Consider the following 22,208-nt stretch of genomic DNA (forward strand, 5'->3'; position numbering starts at 1 on the left):
ATGTTGCCACCTAGGCTAGGGTCTGTCCAAAGTTTATAAAAGGAACCTTAGTCTCCTCATTTTGACATCTAGATTCATACTCAATTGTAGCATTTTGAATTAGCATTAGAAGCATTCTTAAGAAATCAATTATCCATTTTCATAACCCATTTGCATTATCTTCCATCTTCATCATTTAGTTATTTTAGGATCATTCCATTTGATCTACTATTGTAGTTCATAAATCTCCAACATCTTGAAGCAATCTTGTAGAAGGGAGCTAATCAAAATCTAAGGGCTCACAAATCAAGAAGACTTAAGACTAGGAGGACAAAGGAGGCACATTGCATATGGTAAGGAAAGGTAAAGATTTTATTTTGATTTGCAATCCTTCATTGTGTGTGCATTTATTAGCTTAGATTTGATATTCAGGCATTGACACATAAATTTACATACATCTTTGGCATCCACCATGGGGCCCTGCTCCATTCTAACCAATAATTGTTTTTTTCTTTTTAGCAAGTTTTCATTTTTGGAAAGTTTTCATTTTTAGCAAGTTTCTGTTTCGAGAAAGTTTCCATTTTTTAAATTTTTCATTTTTAGCAGGTTTCCATTTTGAGAAAGTTTCCATTTTTAGAATGTTTCCATTTTGGAAAGTTTCTATTTTTAGCAGTTTTCATTTTTAGAAAGTTTTTATTTGTAGCAGGTTTCCATTTTCAGAGAGTTTCCATTTTTAGTAAGTTTTTGTTTCAGGAAAACTTCCATTTTTAGCAAGTTTCCATTTTGGTAAGTTTCCATTTGTAGCAAGTTTCCATTTCAAGAAAGTTTCCATTTTTAGCAAGTATCCATTTCTAGAAAGTTTCCATTTTTAGTGGGTTTTCATTTTCAATAAGTTTCCATTTGTAATGGGTTTCTATTTTAGGAAATTTTCCATTTTTAGCAAATTCCCATATCGGGGAATTTTTTTAGTTTTCTAACATTTTAACTAGTTGTTATTTGTTCTTGTAGTTTTCTAGGTATGTTTTGTAGGACATTGTGTCAAAGGCCCTCAAAAACATATTTAATTGACCCTTTGTTTGCAGGTTGCTATAAGGGGTTGTTAAATGAAAACCATAATCTTCATTTGGGGTTAAAATACGACATGCTTTTCATTTTCGTGTGTCTTCTTTAAATTAGATCATCATGTCAATTGTGTCTTGTGGGCTAGCTATGTTCTATGTTTACCCAATTTTAGTACGAACAAGTGTCCTCTCCCCTTCTCATTTGTGGATCCTGGGTGTAGGAGAAAATTTTTACTAATCTTTAGAGGGCCTACCTCCCAAGAATGGCTTTAGCATAGCTAGTGAGAGGGAATGACTCAAGTGTTGACAAGCTAATGCCAAGCTCTTTTGACTCTCTATAAATAAAAATCCATTGGGACGAAAGTTTCATGGAGTGGTTGTAATATTGTTATGTCAAGATGTGATTCTCTCTTAGTACCCACGTGGTGTGTTAAAATCTATGGAGCATAACCTCTATGGACTAAGGGATCCCCTTAACGGGTATTGACACAGGCAAAGGATGAATAACTAGGACCAAAGGCTCATCCAGCTATCCAAACCACCCTGCAAGAGTTAACACAATGGAAGCAAACACAAGGAACAACAACCAAGGAGGAAGAAGAGAGAAATACTTTTATTGATTCATCAAAACATCTTCATACATGCCCAGATGTAAGGCCTTCTAGATTACAACCAATTACAAATACATTCACATTCAAAGATCCAACTATAAATTCATACTTTCAATTTTGCTCCCAGAATTCCTCTTCTCAAAAACTTGCCTAACTCTAACCCTAAACACTCTATATATACTTGCCAAAATGACTTATAGATTATTCTAGAACATTACATAAGAGGAAGGCCGACCCAACAATGGTCTGGATGCATCCCAAGAAAAGATCTTAACATAAATGTTGCAATCAAAATAAATCTCGCAAGTCAACTTGTAGAAATCATGTCCAAATGATGACACTCAGCATACACTAGGTAACTCAACACATGAAGAGTCACTCAGCACATATTGGGTAACTCAGCACATGAAGGAATTGCTACAGTAACTTGGCACATGAAGGAATTGCTACAATAACTTGACACATGAAGGAATTGTTAGGCACATGAAGGGATTGCTATAGTAACTAGGTACATGAAGGAATTGCTAGGCACATAAAGGAATTGCTAGGCACATGAAGGAATTGCTAGGCACCAACTTCCAGAATGAACAAAAATGAGCAAGATAACAAGGAAACCTAGGATGCTCTTACATCAGGTATAAGTTGTCGAATGCATAACCTTCCAAACATATGCACTTAATAGTTATTGTGTTATAGATTTCCAAAAACTAATGTAGGAGCATCCTGGGTGTAAGAGCAATCTTGCATCACCCAAAAAAAAAAAAATCAGTCTTTTCTATTTTAATAAGGACTAGTAGACAGGGTGGTTACTATTTATGGGAGCTTTCTATTTTTAGTAAGCTTTTCATATGAGCTCAGAATGTATTCATTTTCTACATGAAGATTCATTTTAGAGTTATAGACCTGCCATAAAATTCTCATTGCTCCAGCTTAATTATCAAAGAAGTTATTGTAGATTTTTGGTGGAAAATTTTGCAAAGAAATCTTCAAGCTCACTGTTGGATGCCTTAGAGTGTTTAGATGAGGTCCAAATACTTGATGGAAGGGCACTTACATAATTCCAAGCTTGTAGATCATGAGCTAGCATTTATAAAAAGTGGTTATAAAAGGCAATCAAAGCAATGGTTTAAGAGTTATAACCTTTCGAAGTTGGGCTACCCAAAATATCTAAAATAATTGTCAAAGATGTATTTGGCTGACTCTATATGTATTGTGAGGGTCTATCGGCCCTAGGTATTAAGTTTCATTGTCTAGAACCTTCCTGGGTGACATAAAATTGCCTATTTAAGAAAGGCTCGAACATTGTCTACGATAATTCTGGTGATAGTTCGCAGCTTGTCTTGTAGATTATTGTAATGAAGCTGCCCATGTGGGATAGCATATTATACTTGTGAATTTTTTAATTCTACATTTGCGGTGCAAATAACAAGTTCATATTTTGTTCTCGCATTTGTTGTTGTTTCTTTGTTTCTGTTATGAGTTTATTGTATTAAGGGGAGCACCCTTCATCAAAAACCTTCTATCTATTGGTGCTAAGGGTTCCTAAAGACATCCCACACCTCTTGTGGTTGTGCCTAATAAGTGAGTGCATTGTAAGGGGGAAGCTATCATTCTATCCACACTGAGTTAGCATGGCTGGACATAGTCCAAGTGGGAATTCAACAAATATTGTCCTAGCCAACCTAGGATTGTGATGTGTTTGTGCATTGCATTTTACAAAAACTTATAGGAATTCATCCTATTTTACATGTGTGCATATATTTCTTGCCAAAAATTAAGAAAAAAAAACAAAAAAACCAAAAAAAAAGGGGAAAAAAAAAAAACCAAAAAATAGAGAGTATTCTAGGGGTACCCATTTTAGTTGTCCTTCCAGATTGATAAAAAAAAATTACATCTTTCAGATAACAAAAAACAGTTTGAGCCTCATTTTCATACTTCTAGTCTACCATCCCAAAAATTTGCATCCTTGAATTTCTAGTGTTGAACAAATTTTATCTTAGTGAGTTTCTTTATCAGGATTTATCATCCTTCATCTAGAAACTTACCTAGATTTGACATTTTGAGACCTCTTTGCCTACATCATAGCGAGTTTCTATCTCCTATAGACTTAGATTATCATTGTCTCTACATATAAATTTTCAACATTTGAACAAAACCTTCAACCAAAAATTTCCTCTTTTTCCATTATATGGTAGTTCAAACAAGAGCTCAAAAACTAAAAGCCCAACAACAACAAACCATCATGGAAGAATCAAATACTTATGAGAATCCTTGGCCCATAGAAACTATTAGGTCCTCTAGAAAATCAATGGACGATGAACCAACTAAAGAAGAGATTAAGAAAGCCATGAAAGACCCTAGGTTTCAAAAAATAATGAAAATGATACCAAACCTAGATAAAGAGTGATATTTCAAGTACTTGCAAAAAAAGGTGTCAAGCTTCCTATTGCTTTTGATCTCAATCAACTTAAGGACACCTCTAGTGATCAAGAACTTCCTCAACAAGGATTAACCCCACAACATCTTTTTCAACAAGGTTCAGCCTCACAAGGTTATTTTCCATCAAGTAATCTATTGCAACAAAATATTGCACCTTCCCAAGGACTCTTTCAACAAAGTTCCTCTTCTCAAAGTCCTTTATTAGGTGCAACATTACAAGGGTTAATCCAACAAAATAGTCATCAATAAGTTTTACCATTACGGGGACCTCTTCAACAAGGTTATACCCAACAAAGTACTCCTCAACAAGGTGTAAACCAACAAGGTCCTAATCCACCTACGATAACATTACAAGGACCTCCTCAACAAGGTTATACCCAACAAAGTACTCCTGAACAAGGTGTAACCCAACAAGGTCCTAGTCTACCTATGGTAACATTACAAGGACCTTCTCAATAAGGTTATACCCAACAAAGTACTCCTCAACAAGGTGTAACCCAAAAAGGTCCTAGTCTATCTATAGTAACATTACAAGGACCTCCTCACAAAGTTTATACCCAACAAAGTATCCCTCAACAAGGTGCAACCCAACAAGGTCCTAGTCCTCCTATGATAATAGTACAAGGTCCTACTCAACAACCAAACAACACATATCAAGAATCTTATCAACTAGAGATGACCCCACAAGGCATAACACACCAAGGTTATCCTCAACATGTTTCTTTGCAAGGTTATAGTCAAGCAAATCCTTTTCAACAATTCAACTCAACATTCCAAGGATCTCATCAAGAATGGCATAACATTCCTAGTATGAACTTTCAAAGCTTAAACCCTCAAGGAATCAATGTTCAAGGAAATGCCCCGCATGGACATACATTATCATTAGACCCTTTGGTACAAAATATTCAAATACTTCATGGATCTTCATCCAAGAGGTACACCTTAGAAGACATATGTCCATACTCTTTTAACAAAATTTTGGTCATGATTATGTTTCCTCCTCATTTTGAGGTTCCCAAATTTGATAACTACAAAGGGAATAGGGATCCACAATACCATGTTAGAGAATTTTGTGCTGCTTGCATAGAAGTAGCTCATGATGAGACTTACCTTATGAGACTGTTTCCATGAAGTTTGGGAGGCCAAGCTATGGAATGGTTTTCTAAGTTACCACCTAGTATTAATTCTTTTAATGAGTTATTTGATATGTTTGTAACATACTATTCCTACAACATTAGATATGAAGTGACTATGTTAGACCTCTGCAACACAAAACAAAAGAATGGGGAACCATTCCTCACCTTTTTACAAAGATGGCATCACCTTTTATCAAAATATCCATGAGTCATTCATGAATATAAAAATATGGATATCCTTATACAAATCCTACACCAAACATGAGCTATTGAGTACAATTGTAATGTCCACCGAACTTCAAAAAGCTCATAGAAAATGGTGTAAAATCAAAGAAGCTATGTCCTAAAAAGAAGAACTCAAACTATACATGAAAGATAATGCTAGTTCTTTAAATCAAAACAACAACAATAATTCCAATAGAAACAATGACAAATCCAAATATTGGAACAAGACAGAAAACATCGTAAGTGACAAAGTAGTAGATAATCAAAATGTCAAAACATCTCAACCAGTATTGAATCTTGGAAGCAAATCTACTACTCCTCAAACAAATCAAAATGCTCAAGATGTCCAAAACAATCAATCTTTCATGAGGAGATCTCTTATACCTAAGAAACAAACATTCACACCTATTGGGGAATCTCTTGAATCAAATTTGAGAAATTTAATCACTCGAAAACTTATCACGCTTCTTGAAGTAAAAGATTATGAACCAAAGGTGAAACCATCATGGTGGAATGATGATGACTATTGCAAATTCCATAGAGGCAAAGGACACAAAACCAATCATTGTCAAAGATTAAAGAATGCCATACAAGAACTAGTGGATAGTAGTGAAGTTAAAGTTGATGGGCATACCTCAAATGAGACACATATTGTATTCAAAGATTCACTTCTAGATCATGATAAAGGAAATGCCTCCAATGATAAGACAGACAAACAAATATAGTTACAATACCACATCCAAACGCACATTAATAACCTATCTAGATGTGATCCTTCTCAATACTATGCCAATTTCATTACCTTTCATGAGAAGGATGAATCCAAGCAAGTTAATGCTACCACTAGAAATCAAGCAAAGGTTATAATACAAGGTGTTTCATCAAAATTGTCTATGTCTCAAACCAAAGTTGTCTATGTACCAAAGTTTATGTTTGAAACACCAAAACAATACAACATCTTGGACCAATCGAAGAAAAGACCAGCTAAGATTTTCATACTAGAACGTCTATAGTTATCCACATTCCATAGAAAAATTCTTGAAAAAACTCTAATAGAGACCATAGTACCTACCAATCTAGGTCACAATCAATTCCAAGCTATGGTGGGACATTTGACTACTCCACATTTCATATCCTTTATAGAAAATGATGACCTTGCCATTCATCAACCTCATAATGCTCCACTCCATATTGAAGTCCATGTACATTGTCACAAGATCAAAAGAGTCTTTATAGATGGAAGAGCTAGATTGAATATCTATACATTAAAACTGGTCCTTGCATTAGGATTTTATGAAAATGCAATAGATCGTAAAAAGAAAATCATAATCAAAGCTTATGATGAACACGAAAGATCATCCAAGGGATTAGTTGTATTACCTATCAAAATTGGTTCTATGGTAAAAAAAATACCTTTTCAGCTCCTAGATATGGAACTATCCTATAGTACTCTCTTAGGACGTCCCTAGATTCACTCCATGCAAGCAGTACCCTCAACATTTCATTAGTGTTTAAAATTCCCTCATGATGGACAAGAGATAAAAATTAAAGGAGATCCTAATCCTTTTTAGTACTCCAGTGCCTTGAAGTCATTAACAAATTATCTCACACCATACAATTGGGTTATATCCACTTCCCTTAGTCAAGACCCTAGCAATCTAGCATCTACTTCTAAGTCTTCAGATATAAAAGTTGATGTCAAAGAATAGAGTATGGGAGAATATACGTTGGGGCAAACTTTTTGTACCATAGAATTATGCTTGTCTCCTAGCTCATAAGGTAGATTATTGATAACAAAATAATGGTTAGAACCACATCCTACTACTATTCTTGGCACTTTTATGAGTGGGGGCACCTTAACTAATGAAGCAAATGATAAAAATGTTGAACAATTCTTGTACAAAGAAAAGAAACAAAAGATCATCAATATGAACATATATCTCCTAAGCATTATGGAAAAGGATATGATATTTTAGTAAAAATGGGTTCAAAGGATGTGAACCTCTTGGCTTACCAAGAGAAGGTGTCTTACAACCCATCTTGAGAAATCCAAAATAGCAGAGAGATACTACAGGATTGGGATATAGATCAGATCAAACATCTAAAATGAAGGGGAAATAGAAGGTCACCCTTGAATTTCTTAATCAAATCTGAGATAAGTAAGAAGAGACTGATTCTTATTAAGATGATTCAAATACCCTTACTAAAGAAAAATAAATTGATATTGTTAGGACTTATAGTGACTCATACCATGAGGGAGAAAGTTCACAATTAGATTCATTAGAGTCAATCCCATATTATGTTAATCATGATGATTGTGAAGAAAGAGAGATTTATCAAAAGCATTACATTTCAAATGAGAGTATGGAAATAGGTCTTGTTAATACATTCCTAAATCTTGATAACTTTTCTATCAATGTCATTAGTGCCTTTTAATATGAGCCAAATGATCCTTTATCACTAATACATCCTAAGCTTATTGACTGGCCTTCACCTCCTATTCCTGAACTGGATGTTTTCCTTAATGATGACACGGTCATAGATTATCTTGAGATCAGAGAACACATACCACAAGGAGATCATAAAAAAAAATTCCTATTGAACTCAATGACATGGCTTACTTCAGTGAGAGTACCAATCCTTTTAGTCGTAAAAATGTGAAAATAATCAATAGATCTAATGGTGAAAACCACACTATCATAGTATTAGATCCAAAAATAGTAAAAACAAAAGATGTATCTAAGGGTGAAAACCTCTCTAAGGCATCTAAAGATGAAAGGATTGACACTCTTCCTAATTATTTATATTGAGAGAAATAAAAAATACTCATTGAACAAATAGTGCCTATCAATATCGAGACAATAGAATCTCAATGCATCCTGAAAATAGCAAGATCTTTACTAGAATCAGAAAGAGAAGATTTTATATAGCTTTTCAAGTCAAATAAATCAATGTTACATGGTCATATGTCGATATGTCAAGTTTAGATGCAAATCTCATAATGCATCATTTAAATGTATCTCTAGGAATTGAACCAATGAAATAAAAACTCAGAAAGATGCATCCACGTGTGGCACTTCTAGTAAAAGATAAAATAAAGAAACTATTCGATTTTGGTTTTACAAGAGCAATTGATTATGCAAAATGGATATCAAACATTATTCCTATTTTAAAACCGGATAAGTCTATTAGAGTATGCACTAATTTCAAAGATCTAAACAAATATTGTCTAAAAGATGATTTTCCTTTACCAAACATTGATACTATTATAGATCTTAGTGTTGGGCATGAGATGCTATCTTTTATGGATGGTTTTTTTTATTATAACCAAATCAAAATTGCACTAGAAGATCAAGAGAAAATTGCATTCACGTGCCCATGGGGTACTTATTACTGGAATGTCATGCCTTTTGGTCTAAAAAATGTAGGTGCTATGTAGCAGAGGGCAATGACTACAATTTTTCATGACATGATGCATACCATAATGGAAGACTATGTTGATGATATCCTAGGAAAATAAACAATAAGGAAAGATCATTTAAAAAATTTGGACAGGATATTCACCAGATTGAAAAAGTGCAATTTTAGATTAAATCCCAAGAAATGTGCATTCAGTGTGACATCTGGAAAACTGTTGGGATATATAGTTTCTACAAAAGGAATAGAAGTAGGCCATGATAAAGTGAAGGAAATTATGGAAATGCCACCCCCAAGGAACATAAGTCAGTTAAGATCATTACAAGGAATATTGTAATCCATTAGGAGATTTGTCTCACAATTGGTTGATAAAAGTCATCCTTTTATGCACCTGCTACATAAGAATGTGTCATTTCACTAGGATGTCACGTGTCAAGAAATTTTTGAAAAGATTAAATAGTATTTGAAAAATCCACCAACTTTGATGTCACCTATACATGGTAAACCACTCTTGCTATACATATTAGTGATTGAAAATTATTTGGGAGTCTTATTTGTACAACGAGACAATGAAGGAAAAGAAAAGGCTATCTATTATATCAGTCGTACTCTGGTGGGATCTGAGCTTAACTATTCGTCAATTGAAAGAGCATGTTTGGCAATGGTCTTTGCAACCCAAAATTTGAGACACTATATTTTGTCCCACAAAGTCACACTAATCTCAAAAATAGATCCATTGAAGTATTTTCCTAGTAAATCAACATTAACAAGCAGACTAGCCAAGTGGGTTATGGTTCTAAGTGAATTTGACATTGAGTATGTGGATCGAAAAGCCATAAAGGGACAAGTGATAGTAGATCAATTAGCATATGCTCCACTATCAACAAAACAACTAATACATGTTGAACTTCCAGATGTCAAAATCATGTAAGTATCAACACAGTCCTAGAAATTATATCTTGATGGTTCATTTACTCAAAATGGCTTAGGGGAAGGGGTATTATTTGTTACACCACAAGGCTGCACAATACCAAAGTCTTATAAGTTATTATTCCCTTATACTAATAACATGGCAAAATATGAAGCATTACTTATGGGACTCCAATTGGCAGTAGAATGGAAAGTGACAGAGTTGCATGTCTTCAAATACTCCCAATTGATCATTAATCAAGTTAATGATGAATATCAAACCAAGGATGATAAATTGTTATCGTACAAGTGGATGGTAGATGACTTCAAACAATATTTCACAATAATCACATTTGAACAGATTCCTTGACAAGACAACAAAGCTACAGATGTTATGGCAATGATTGCTTCATTGCTTGATATGGAAAACACACAAGCTTGTTTTGAATTCTTAGTGGAACCCTTATCTTATCCTTGTTATGATGATCCTAACTCATCAATCATATGTCATCTGGTGAGTCAAGATTCCCCAATTTATGGAAAAATCTATGCCTATCTAAAAGACAATATCCTACCACCTAATTTATACTGAAATCAAAAGAGAAACTTCCTCCGCCAAACATCCCGTTACACCCTAATTGTCAATACCTTGTATTGACAAGGTCTTAACGATACTCTCTTACATTGTCTTGAACATGATGAATCTAAAATTTCTTTATGACAAGTACATGAGGGTATATGTGGGTCAAATTCTAGTGGTCTTTCTTTGACTAAGAAACATATGCGTATGAGTTATTATTGGTCTACAATAGAGTCAGACTCTTTTCAATATGCCAAGAAATGAAAAAAGTGCCAAATACATGGGAATCTAATTCATGCACCAGTTAAGTAGCTTCATCCTTTTACAACAACATGTCCATCCAGTCAGTGGGGATTCAACCTCATTGGGGAAATTCATCCATCTTCTTCCAATGGCCACAAATTTATCATTATAGCAATAGATTTCTTCATGTTCACCCTTAACTATATCATTTGTCAATATGATATTCCTACATACATAATCACAAATCATAGTAAACAATTCTAAAACAATGATATCAAGGAACTATGCAAGAAATTTCACATCACCCATCATTCTTTATCCATATATTTCCCACAAGGAAATGGTCAAGCTGAGGCATCAAATAAAACCATTGTTAAAATCCTTAAAAAGACTATCAATGATGTTGGTCGTGATTGACATGTTCAACTTAGTCCAAAACTATGGGCTTATCACACATCCATTCACACACCTACTGGAGCCACTCCATATTCCCTAGTCTTTGGTAACGGAGCTAAACTTCCTCTCGATGTCGAATCTCGACATCAAATTATCATCTCTTAGATTGTTATTAAGGGATCTTCTTCCAAATGAGGATTATAGAGTATCACGCTTACAAGAATTGGAATTGCTAGATGAAAAGAGACATAAAGTGTTTGTAACACCCTACCCAGAGATCCTTGGAAACAAGGATGAAATATAAGCAAGTTTTTTTTTTTTAAACAAGTGTAACTGCACATGATAACAACTTACACAGATCATAAAGGTCGCAACGGAAGACAACAAACAACCTTACACCAAAAAATCTCCAAATGCCACTAACAACCAAAACACAAAAGGAAAAATACAAGATCAACCAAGCTGAAGACAAAAGTTGACTCCTGAAAATTGGCTAAGTCTGAAATCCTGAAGCCCTAAAATTTCCTAGAATCTTTATCTTAGCTTGCAGAGGTCTGGAACCTATCTCAAATGAATCATCGCATTTATTAAAATATATCTTAAGTATAAGTCGAATCAACTTATACTTAAACGATATATTTTAAACCCCTTAGAACATCTGTGAAGAACTAGGAAGGTAAGAAAACCAAAAGTGTATCTAAAACCAAATTCCAAACTTTATTTTGACAAGCCTAACTAGCCACTATTTTTTGTGCAAAGACAGAGCACCAATTTTTTCCTCTCATGTGAAGACTTTAATCGGCTTGTGCGAATTCTTTCACCAGTTCGCGTGAAGACTTTTCATCCTTGCGCAAAGACTTGAATCTTTGCATGAAGAGATGCATTCTAGCGCAAAGAATTACACTAGTTCGCACGAAGACTTGCATCCTTGTGCGAAAGAGATGCATTCTCCTGTGAAGACTTGCATTAGCACGCACCCAAAAATCACAAAAAACAAGCGTAGGAAACTACAAAACAAAGTTCCTCCACACCAGGGAGTACTGGATCCATTTTTCAAGGCATGGACACTCGAAACCAAGCTAAAATGCAAAAAATTAGAAGCAAAGTCTAACCATCTAAAAATAGCAAAGGGAAGAACAGAAAGAAACATTGCAATAAACTAAAGTAACATCACAGTGAACATGAAAATAACCACTTACATTTAAGCATAAATATCATAGCAATAAACCAAATAACCAAACTAGGTACGCAGTTCCTCCCAACTGTCAATAGCATCATAAGACCATCGTGGGCCCTAGCCATCTCCCCCGTGCGTAACATCCCAAGCCATCAATCAAATCATCAGTGCTATCGTGATAGGGATGCCACTTACTAAACATTCTACAAAAGGCATAAGAAAATCTAACATGCTAGTAAACAACATTAACTATCACATGCTAATCAATATAACAAGGAATGCATCAAAACTAAGATCATCTAAATATGATAAGCAACATCCCAATGAAAGCATAAGTCACAAGAAAGCATACTCCGTAGACCGAAGTACCAAGTGACACATCTAGCCATGGTCATGCTAGGATACAAGACCATCTCTGTACACCGGTCCCTAGCAGTGGTGAAGGTAGCTACACCTCCCAACCATGTGGCACCCGCAGGTCCACACCCATCGTGCTGATGGAGATAATGATCCAACTACAACTACACGCAAAACAAACATCCATGGCTAACACACACACCAAGCAGTATGATGATTGAACCCAAAACAAAGACAATGCATAACTATAGGTCCTGGTCAAATATCTCAATGGGCTACTATGTAGGGGCTGACATCATGGCAAGTCGCTTGGCATCCAAAATCCCAAGCTAGTATAGGCAGCTACTCTTCTCAACAGAAGGTGCACAACCTAGGGCATCAACTCTTCATGACGGAAGGCGCACAACCCACACATTTTATTATCTTGTATTTATTACCATCCAATGTTTTAATTCAATTATCAGTTATATAAAACTTCCTCTGCCAACCAAGGAATAGTCACCAAGTTGTAGGATAGAAGCCCCTCCATATGCTACTCTACCCTACCCATGCTCATCCAATGATGAGTGTCCGTAGGCATGCAAATTCCCAACCCATCCCAAATGATCGCAACTTTCGAAAGTACCATGGAAGATCAGGCCCCGCAAGTCACCTGACAAATGTACTCATGTGTGGCGACCACCATCACTAAGATCATACCAAAGGACTAGATGAGAACACAAAGCAAGAAATCCCTCATTTGAAACAGAATGAAGGGGATGGGTGCATCATGCATCCCAATGCAATAAAAGATGCAAAAGTGGTTTGACTGATATCCAAATGGATCATCCAGGTCCACAAACCACAATGTGCTGAGAAAACTTGAGAAAATAGGGCAGTACACAAAATGAGGCAAAAACCCAAAATTTGGAAAATTTCCAAAATTAAAACCCATTTGGCCTTTGTGTTCAAAAACCCCAAAAATCCAAAAATAAAAGGAATCAGACACCGTATGCAAAAATGGCCAGCATAACGGCTCAAAAACCCAAACCCCCATTTCAAAAATAGGGAAAACGTTCATACTCGACCAACTAGGCAGAACCAGCATGCAGAAATAGAGGGGAACACTAGTTATCAACCTCCTAACACACTACTACAAGAAATGAAAGCTAAAATAGAGAAAAAACATTAAAACGAGGAGGCCCTACCTGACAGCAAAAGGGGTCAAAACTGAAACCCGCAGAATAAAATAAACAATCTGCCAAAACTGTTGAAACTGACAACAAAGCAAGAACTCCTCAAGTTGAATCCAATGAGACCAACCTCGCAAGGATCCCACTCTCACAGCTCCCACAATGAACAAAACAATAATCCTTGAGAATAGGATTTCCAAATTTGTTTCCCAAATTAATTTCCAAAATGTGAGAAGTGAATAATGAATTCACTTTTTCAATACTTATTCAATTTTTGAGTGAATTGTCGATTCTGGAAAATAGCTAACTGGAGTAGTTAAACTCTAAATCGACCCAAACGAAAATAGGTTATTATCTGTAATGGAATTTCACCTAAGGAAAAGCTGCTAGAAATTAAATTCAAAAATATTTAAAACCCGAAAACCCAAAATCATAGAAAATCACTTAACACTTTCGCAACAAATGCGAACTTCAAGATGCAAAGACATGCTCACTGGTCTAATCACAAAATGCAGAAGAGTTTAGATTTACTAATCATTGAAAGGTTTTAATTAAAACAACTAAAATAAGGATACCTCAGCCATACAGGGATGACATGGATAAAATATGAATAGCTGAATCACTAACTCCATGTACCATTGCCGGGGATATAATTCCTGCACATTAAAACACACGATCAAGTGCAATTGCATATAATATAATAGCCGAAGCAATTTAAACGTTAATTAACTAATTAATCCATTTACATCACTCATGTTCGCAAAAAGCATAAAGAACATAAATGAAGTAAATACCCATAACATAGAATCCATCTCATAACATGATAAAAAAAATATGTCCAATATATCATATAACCAGATACCATCATAGATCTACTATCATCTCAAAATAGCATCAACATGCAAATATGATAAACTGAACAGCATAGCAGTATAGTATCTATGGTATTGAATCCAAGATCACATCTGACCCTCAGGTCATCTCAAAGAACAAATAAAATAGTATCAAGTATCTCTCGAATCAAAATAGACAAGGTATAGACTGCAAACACGAGAGGCACTACAGTGTTTGACCATTTGAAAGTGTATCAACAAAGGATATCTCATTAATACAACAACAAAGTGAAACCTAGAGAATTTCAAGTGGGTGACCTAGTTCTAAGAGAAAATCCAAAAAATCAAGCTAAGAGAGAAAAGAAAGGCAAATTTGAAGCAAATTAACTAGGTCCTTTTATGATCGTAGCAATTTTTGGATCTGGGGTATATCAATTATCAACTTTTGACGGGGAGTTGTTGGATGAACCTATCAACAACATACACCTTAAGAAATTCTATGTCTAAAGTCCCAGTAAAAGGGACAAAAAATACAAAAAAAAAATACAAATAAATTGAAAAATATCAAAACCATCAAAAATATTAAAAAACAAAGAAACAAATGGTGAAAACCTGGAAACAGGCATCATTTGTGACAAAACTAGCTCCTCTATCCATTAGGATTCTTCTAAATTCTCCATTGCCTATTCTATGTCCCTCATCCTCTATCATGTACATAACTATAATTAATTGTTGACCATGTTAATATCCATAATAAATTTCCATCATAGCTTGGATTGGATTAGATCTTCACCCATTCCCCTCTTCCATGTCTTTCTTCATCAATAAGTTAGTCCAATACCTAACTGGGGGCATGTCCTCGACCTAGTTCTAGAAGGGGATCTTTGACAATCCATGTCTACAAAGAGGATTTAAAAAAAGGATTATGTTTTAACAATCTTCAGATAAACAAACAATAATCACATGGTTCTTATTAGTGGATTCAAATTGTTGACCCAAACACTTATAATGCTCAACCAAATTGTTTTCTACATTAAAAGCTTTTAACTTATTTGTAAACATATAGCTCATTGAAATATTTATTTTGGGGTATTTGTGCCAAAGGGTCTTAATGGATCAAATTGCATCAATCATGAAGAGTCACATATATCTTTATCTCAAATACTTGTTCATAAGATGAAATGGGAAAGCATTCCTTGTCTATTGCTCATGCAAATGAAACACAACTCATCTCAGTTCAATTATACCTAGATGCTTGTCAAGCTTGCAACATTAAAATCCATGTAAGAATGCTCTAGTCATCTAGGTTTAATTATACCATGATGCTTGTGTTCTCTTACAACAATAAAGAGCCCAATGATGATAAAAAATCGTATTACCTTTAAAAGAAAGATATTACAAGAAAATGGAGACTGTGAACTTTAGTATTGCATTTTGTAATTTGCATTTTCATATCCACATTCATTTTCCTTATTCATCCACATGCATGTCATTATGAGTATGTGAGGTTCATTTTATAGATTTTAAGTTTTATTAATCCTAGTATCTTCTTTTATTTTCTTAGGTCTTTTAGGGTGAGATCTTTTTATTATCCAAAATTGAAGTTATTGGTACATTAATCAAAACTTGTATTTCATATAGATTCCATCATTACAAAATTCATTTAGTGTGCTTCCATTTCTTAATTTTAGGTTAATTCATCATTATCATTTGTTATTACTCATATTTCATATCATAAAAATAAAACATCATACACATTTGAAAATCCAATTGCATCACATCATGAGAAAATCAATAATCATACATATAGTTCCAAATAAAAATCAAGTCATAATCCTATCATATCACATCCTGCATAATACGGTGTAATTATTCATCACATGTAAATATCATAAATCCATATAAAATCATAAGTGTCCAATTTCCATGCATGATCAAAAGTAATATACAATGTCTAATAGCTAATGATATATCATGATAATAACATGTCTCAAAATACAAAATTCATCAAAGTCTAACAGGTTTTTCTACAATGCGTACGTAATGTCTAAGAAGCATTGCCACTTGACTCTTCCTATCTATCCCACTACCTCGGAATAGATGATCCAAACCCACCAATCTCTCAGCCAATCTCTTTTAGTCCTCTCTAGTGGTAAATAGTACCTAATCACTCTTAGCCAATAACGCCCTCAAAAATTGTGTGTCAAGAAATCTTTCTCTCAACATTATAATATTTGAAAGATCCTCCTACACAAATCAACAAAACACGACATCAACTATCTTGGAAATTATTATTTTTATATGTTCTATCAAACAACTAATCCTATCACATGTTTATCACATAACTATCAAAAAAATTATCATTTGTCTGTATCTATGAGGGTTTCTAGCTAACGTTGCTACAATGATGCCTATGTGGGTCACATCAATTATCCTACCTAAACATTCCAATAGAGCCCTTTCCTATTTATTTGATGATTTATATCATATTCTACTCTCTACCTAGCCATCTCAACCAATAAATTAGATGCACAACTCTATTCCGCAAATGCACAATTAATGCATTTGCACAGCAATTCTAGACCTACACGATAAATCTATTGACAATTGTGTATTTTAAACAAATGTTCATGATCCCTAATCCAAACATTTCTCATATTCATACCCTGATCAATATTTCGAGGGGGAGGGGAAACAGAGTCAACCACTAGCTATCTTTGAAACAATGTGTTGTCCACACATTATTACAAAGAGGGGCAAAATGTATACACTTAAAAATTGTCAAGTCAATTAATTAAATATTCTAATATTTAATCAATACAAACATCTTCTATTAACTTTAATAAAATTTTCAATTTATTAAGTTAATTCACTTGCTAATAATTAATTAAATATTTATATATTTAATTAATATTATTAGTATATTAGTATTAATAAATTATTTAGTTTATTAAACTAATTTACCTAAGTCAATAGCACTATCTTAAGTCTCTCAAATAGTTTTATTAATAAATTTATTTAAATTACTTAATTATCTACTCACCCAAATGACTGAGTCTTCCAGTCCACTTAAGTAGTCCAAGTCATGTGCCACCTCATAGTTGCACCAATAATTAATTTTAATTAATTATTAAAAATTCTATTTATCCTCACCCATGTGTCCTATTTTATGGGATTAATAGAGGAGATGTGGCCTTGATTAACTTAGCCTCTAAGACACATGTCTTTGAAGACTAAGTTCTCTTCCTCTTCCTCTACTAACTTGGAGTCAGTCAATCCACCTCATGCAGTCAACAAGGGCTCATGAGACACTTGTCCTTGGAGTTTTCTCTGAAGTTGGAGTTCTCTAAAAAAATCTTGATGAGATGACTACCAAGTGTCTTTCTTTTTCCTAATTTTCCTCTCATAACTCAACTAAATCCTTGATTTCCCCCATCTCTTTAATCAATTCAGTCTCATATGTCTGTGTGTCTTTAATTATCTCTCCACCATCAGATGTTTCCACATAGGCTAGGGTCTATCTAAATTCTATAAAAGGAACCTCTATCTCCTCATTTTGACATCTAGATTAATACTCAATCATAGCATTAGAAACATTCTCAAGCAATCAGTTGTCCATTTTCATAACCCATTTATATTATCATCCATCTTCATCATTTAGTTATTTTAGGATCATTCCATTTGATCTAGTATTGAAGTTCATAAATATCCAACATCTTGAAGCAATCTTGTAGAACGAAGCTGATCAAAATCTAAGGGCTCATAAATCAAGAAGACTCAAGACTAGGAGGACAATGGAGGCACATTGCATATGGTAAGGAAACTTGGAGATTTCATTTTGATTTACAATCCTTCATTGTGTGTTTGTTTATTAGCTTAGATTTGATATTCAAGCATTGACACATAAATTTGCATACAGATGGTAAGTTTAAATCTATTCATTCTCTCTTTATGCATATTACTCTTTGAGAGCAATTTGTCTGGTCTTTGTTCTTCTCTTATGATAAGATTTTTCATGCAAGTTTCATGGATTTATAAGATTTACATTGTTCAAATATAACGTGGTATCAGAGCCAAATCTATTGCAGCTTGTTCTTGATCTTGAAAAAATTTAAAGTTTTTGAGGGTTTCAATTTTCAAAAGTTTTTGCAGAGGATTTTTATTGGATTTGAGGGACTTTTGTTTCTGGACACTTTGAGCCAAAATAGACACCACCACTGAGCTCAGAGCATCCATAATAAAATCACTTCCATATAAAATATGTTCAATTTGGACAAAGTTGCATTCTAAGACAAAAAAATGACCCAAGATCATATGACCTTGTACACAATCTTCAAGAAGATGAATTATTATTTTAATCAAAAAATAAATATACAATCTTTTGGCAAGGCACTATTTTTCTTATTAAAAAATGTATCTCTTTATATAAAAGTGCATGCATTTGTGACAAAGGTGACTACAAACTCTGGGCACTTTTTTCACAAGGGTAGCCTTTATGAAAGGCAAGCCCCTTGTCCTTGCCTATCAGCGCCTACACAGGCATGAAACCCCTACTACACCTTTTTTGGAGAGGGTGATAATTTGTGCATTTTTCCAAGCCTTTTTTTATCAAGTTGACATACTCTACCCACTCTTCCCATTGATCATAGGCTCCATCAATGCCAATAATTTTTGGAATTTTGTTACCGATTCGAGAGAAATGCTCCTCTATCCATGCACTTGCAAGGATGTCAGTGCTCATAGAGTGCATGCTCTTTCTTCAAGCTCTAATCTATGCCTCATTTTTGGGATCTCTACCACCTTTTTTGGAGACTCTGGGTTGTTGGCAATATGACCAATCAATCAAATAAGGTGAGATATGTGGTTGTCATTTATGGAAACATATGGTTTGCAGTTTAGTTATGATTATTTGTGAAGGAAAATTGTCTAAGTATTGGACAATGTTACAACAACACGACAAGATTTGTTGATAGTAGAATATTCCTTTGAAATATTCTCTTGTGTATTTAACACTAGATGCATGACATCATCCTGATGATGCATACCAGTGCGCATGTTCGTACAAGAAACCTAGTTCAAGTTATGGAGGAAATACTGATGTAGTTATTTCACAGTGCAAAATAGAGCATGTCAGTAAACTATGTTGAACAACTTGAAGAATTGTTTTAATTATCAAATCTTGATGAGCCAAATCTAAGGATGACATGTGAGCCAACTAAGGAAGAATTTATTAATATGTTTGATATAAGTAAAGAACTTCAATTGCAAAGTTAATATGTGAATGTGATGTTATGATATGTGATGTGAAGTAACTTTATGTGATGATAATGCGAGATATGATGCAAATTGATATATGTGTAGTACTCCTTGTATGAAGAACTAAAAATTAGAAAAATTATGAATTACAACAAGTAATCTAGTTTTGTATGTATATCTATTCTCTTGAAGAACTTATTGTATAGTTGCATGTTAGGGCAGTGGGCTCTTCTTGCACACATTTGTATATGATCCACCAACTCCTAATAGGGTTGAAGCAAATCCTAACAGGGTTGAGGCTTCTAACAAGGCTTAGTCTCCTAACAAGGACTCGAGACACTATACATTCTTCATAGACTCTTAACAGGGTCAATATCCTTAACTAGATTCTTTATATAGTGAATCATCTTATGGGTTTCATCCCCACCGGGGTTTTCCCTTGGCCAGGGTTTCCCTATTTAACAAAATATGGTGTTATGAGCTCTCTTTATGTATGGTTGTTTATACTATTCAATATTATTGGTTTACTTCCTTATGCATGCTTTAAAGTAATTAATAATATTCAGTTGTGGGAAAAAAGATTGAAAATACTAATTCACACCCCCCCCCCCCCCCCCCCCCCCCACTCTCAGTATTATCTATTTCTAACAATTGGTAGCAGAGCCTAGTTATTCAAAAGAGGCTTAACAACTTGAATAAGATCCCTATGGATATGGAACAATTGAAGAAGAATCTTGAAGAAGCTCTTGAACAAATTGATCTCCTTATTAATGAAAGAGATGGCCTAAAAGACATATGTAAAGATGCAAAAGATTATAGTAGTGAACTAAAGGACAAGATAGATAACTTGAAGCAAAAAAGGACTATTGTCACAAATTTTTGCACCCTTGTCCAAACTTTTTACCTAAGAACAACCTTGTGAAACATGGAAACAACCTCCAAGCTATGAGACTTGAACTATGAGGTTGAGTCTCCGAAGAAGGCCAGTTTCCTTACTATCAGGGTGCACTTAAACTACTGCTTGAGAGGAAAAGGGAGAAAGAGAACTAAAATTAAAATGTAGAAAGGGAAAGGGAGGTGATGCACCGAGATAGAATGGTGGTTACAACTCTACCCATGTATGCACAACACATCAATGAAAAGTCTAGAATACACTAGTCTCGACTTTATTCTATCACCAAGAATCCACATACAAGTTTGGAACTGGTTGAAGTGTTGAAAGGAAAGACATCTTCACTTATACAACAACCCTCAATAGTTTGGACAAAACATACAAACCTTGAAAACTAGAAAGAAACACCCACCAAAAGGAAAGATACATGCACGTTTGACAAATGGCGAGAAGAGGTCAGCAAGGAAAACTATTTCATTAATGGTAGGCAAGTAATTACATAGCATAGTGCTACTGCAAAAAATGCAGATAGAGAAGAATCCAGAAAAAATATTTACAACTTGCCTTCATAGAGTTTAGGCATAACTCATATCTAACTTGAAGTTCAAACCCCACAAGATGGAGTCAAGTTGCAGAAAGTAGCAATAAATAAATATCAGAACTAAATCTAATTTTGAAAACAATTTGCTTTAGAAGTGACAGGAAGAAACCAAAAAATCAATGCATCCAACCACAAGAGATCAAATCCAAAAGATCTGATCATTACAATCATTAATGAGGCATGGAGATGCATTAATGTCATTAAACAAGGCTCAAAATGTTGGTTTAGCATTAAAGATCCATCCTTGCAATGTGCCATGATCGCAACAAATAAATCTGCACAACTATCAAAGAAATGCAGGATGGGATAACACGCAAGTTAACTCGTCGTGAAAATATAGAATTGACCATGTGGAAAATATTTGATTTGCCCCACAAAGATGTGAATCATCGATGTAGATCTTCATTTGAAATGAATCATCCAGATGCTGCGAAAATCTCCTCAACAAGTGAATAAAACCGACCCATAGATGCATATTTTCCTTTATAACCATAGACTGCTAAGATGCACTCAAAATACCGACAAGATGCCCCAAGACCTAATGGACATCATATCTTCCCAAGATCAAAAGGAAGAAATGCAAAAATATGACCACAATCTTATGCGAAAATGGTTTATGCAGAATGTTAACCTAGCACGAAAATGCATGTTATCCTGCAACTCGGTACATAAAGAAAAAAATGGGCCAACCTGGCAAGTGCTCACTATGTCGCATGAAATAACTACCTTACAACTTTGCATAGCAATATAAAAACAACCATAGATGATCTTTACTCTAACGGTGAGTAAATATACTGAAGGAATTCATTTGTCAGCACATTCCCTAAAATGCGATCGAAGAGGTAGCATACAATTTCGTGATTTTGTGGAAGCAAGAAAAGTAACTTCATGAAATAGCAAAAATGGTTAATGCACAATGCTGAC

The sequence above is a fragment of the Cupressus sempervirens genome, chromosome 1, assembly GCF_028749045.1.
Source record: "Cupressus sempervirens isolate cs-2001-9-10 chromosome 1, ASM2874904v1, whole genome shotgun sequence".
Lineage (NCBI taxonomy): Eukaryota > Viridiplantae > Streptophyta > Pinopsida > Cupressales > Cupressaceae > Cupressus > Cupressus sempervirens.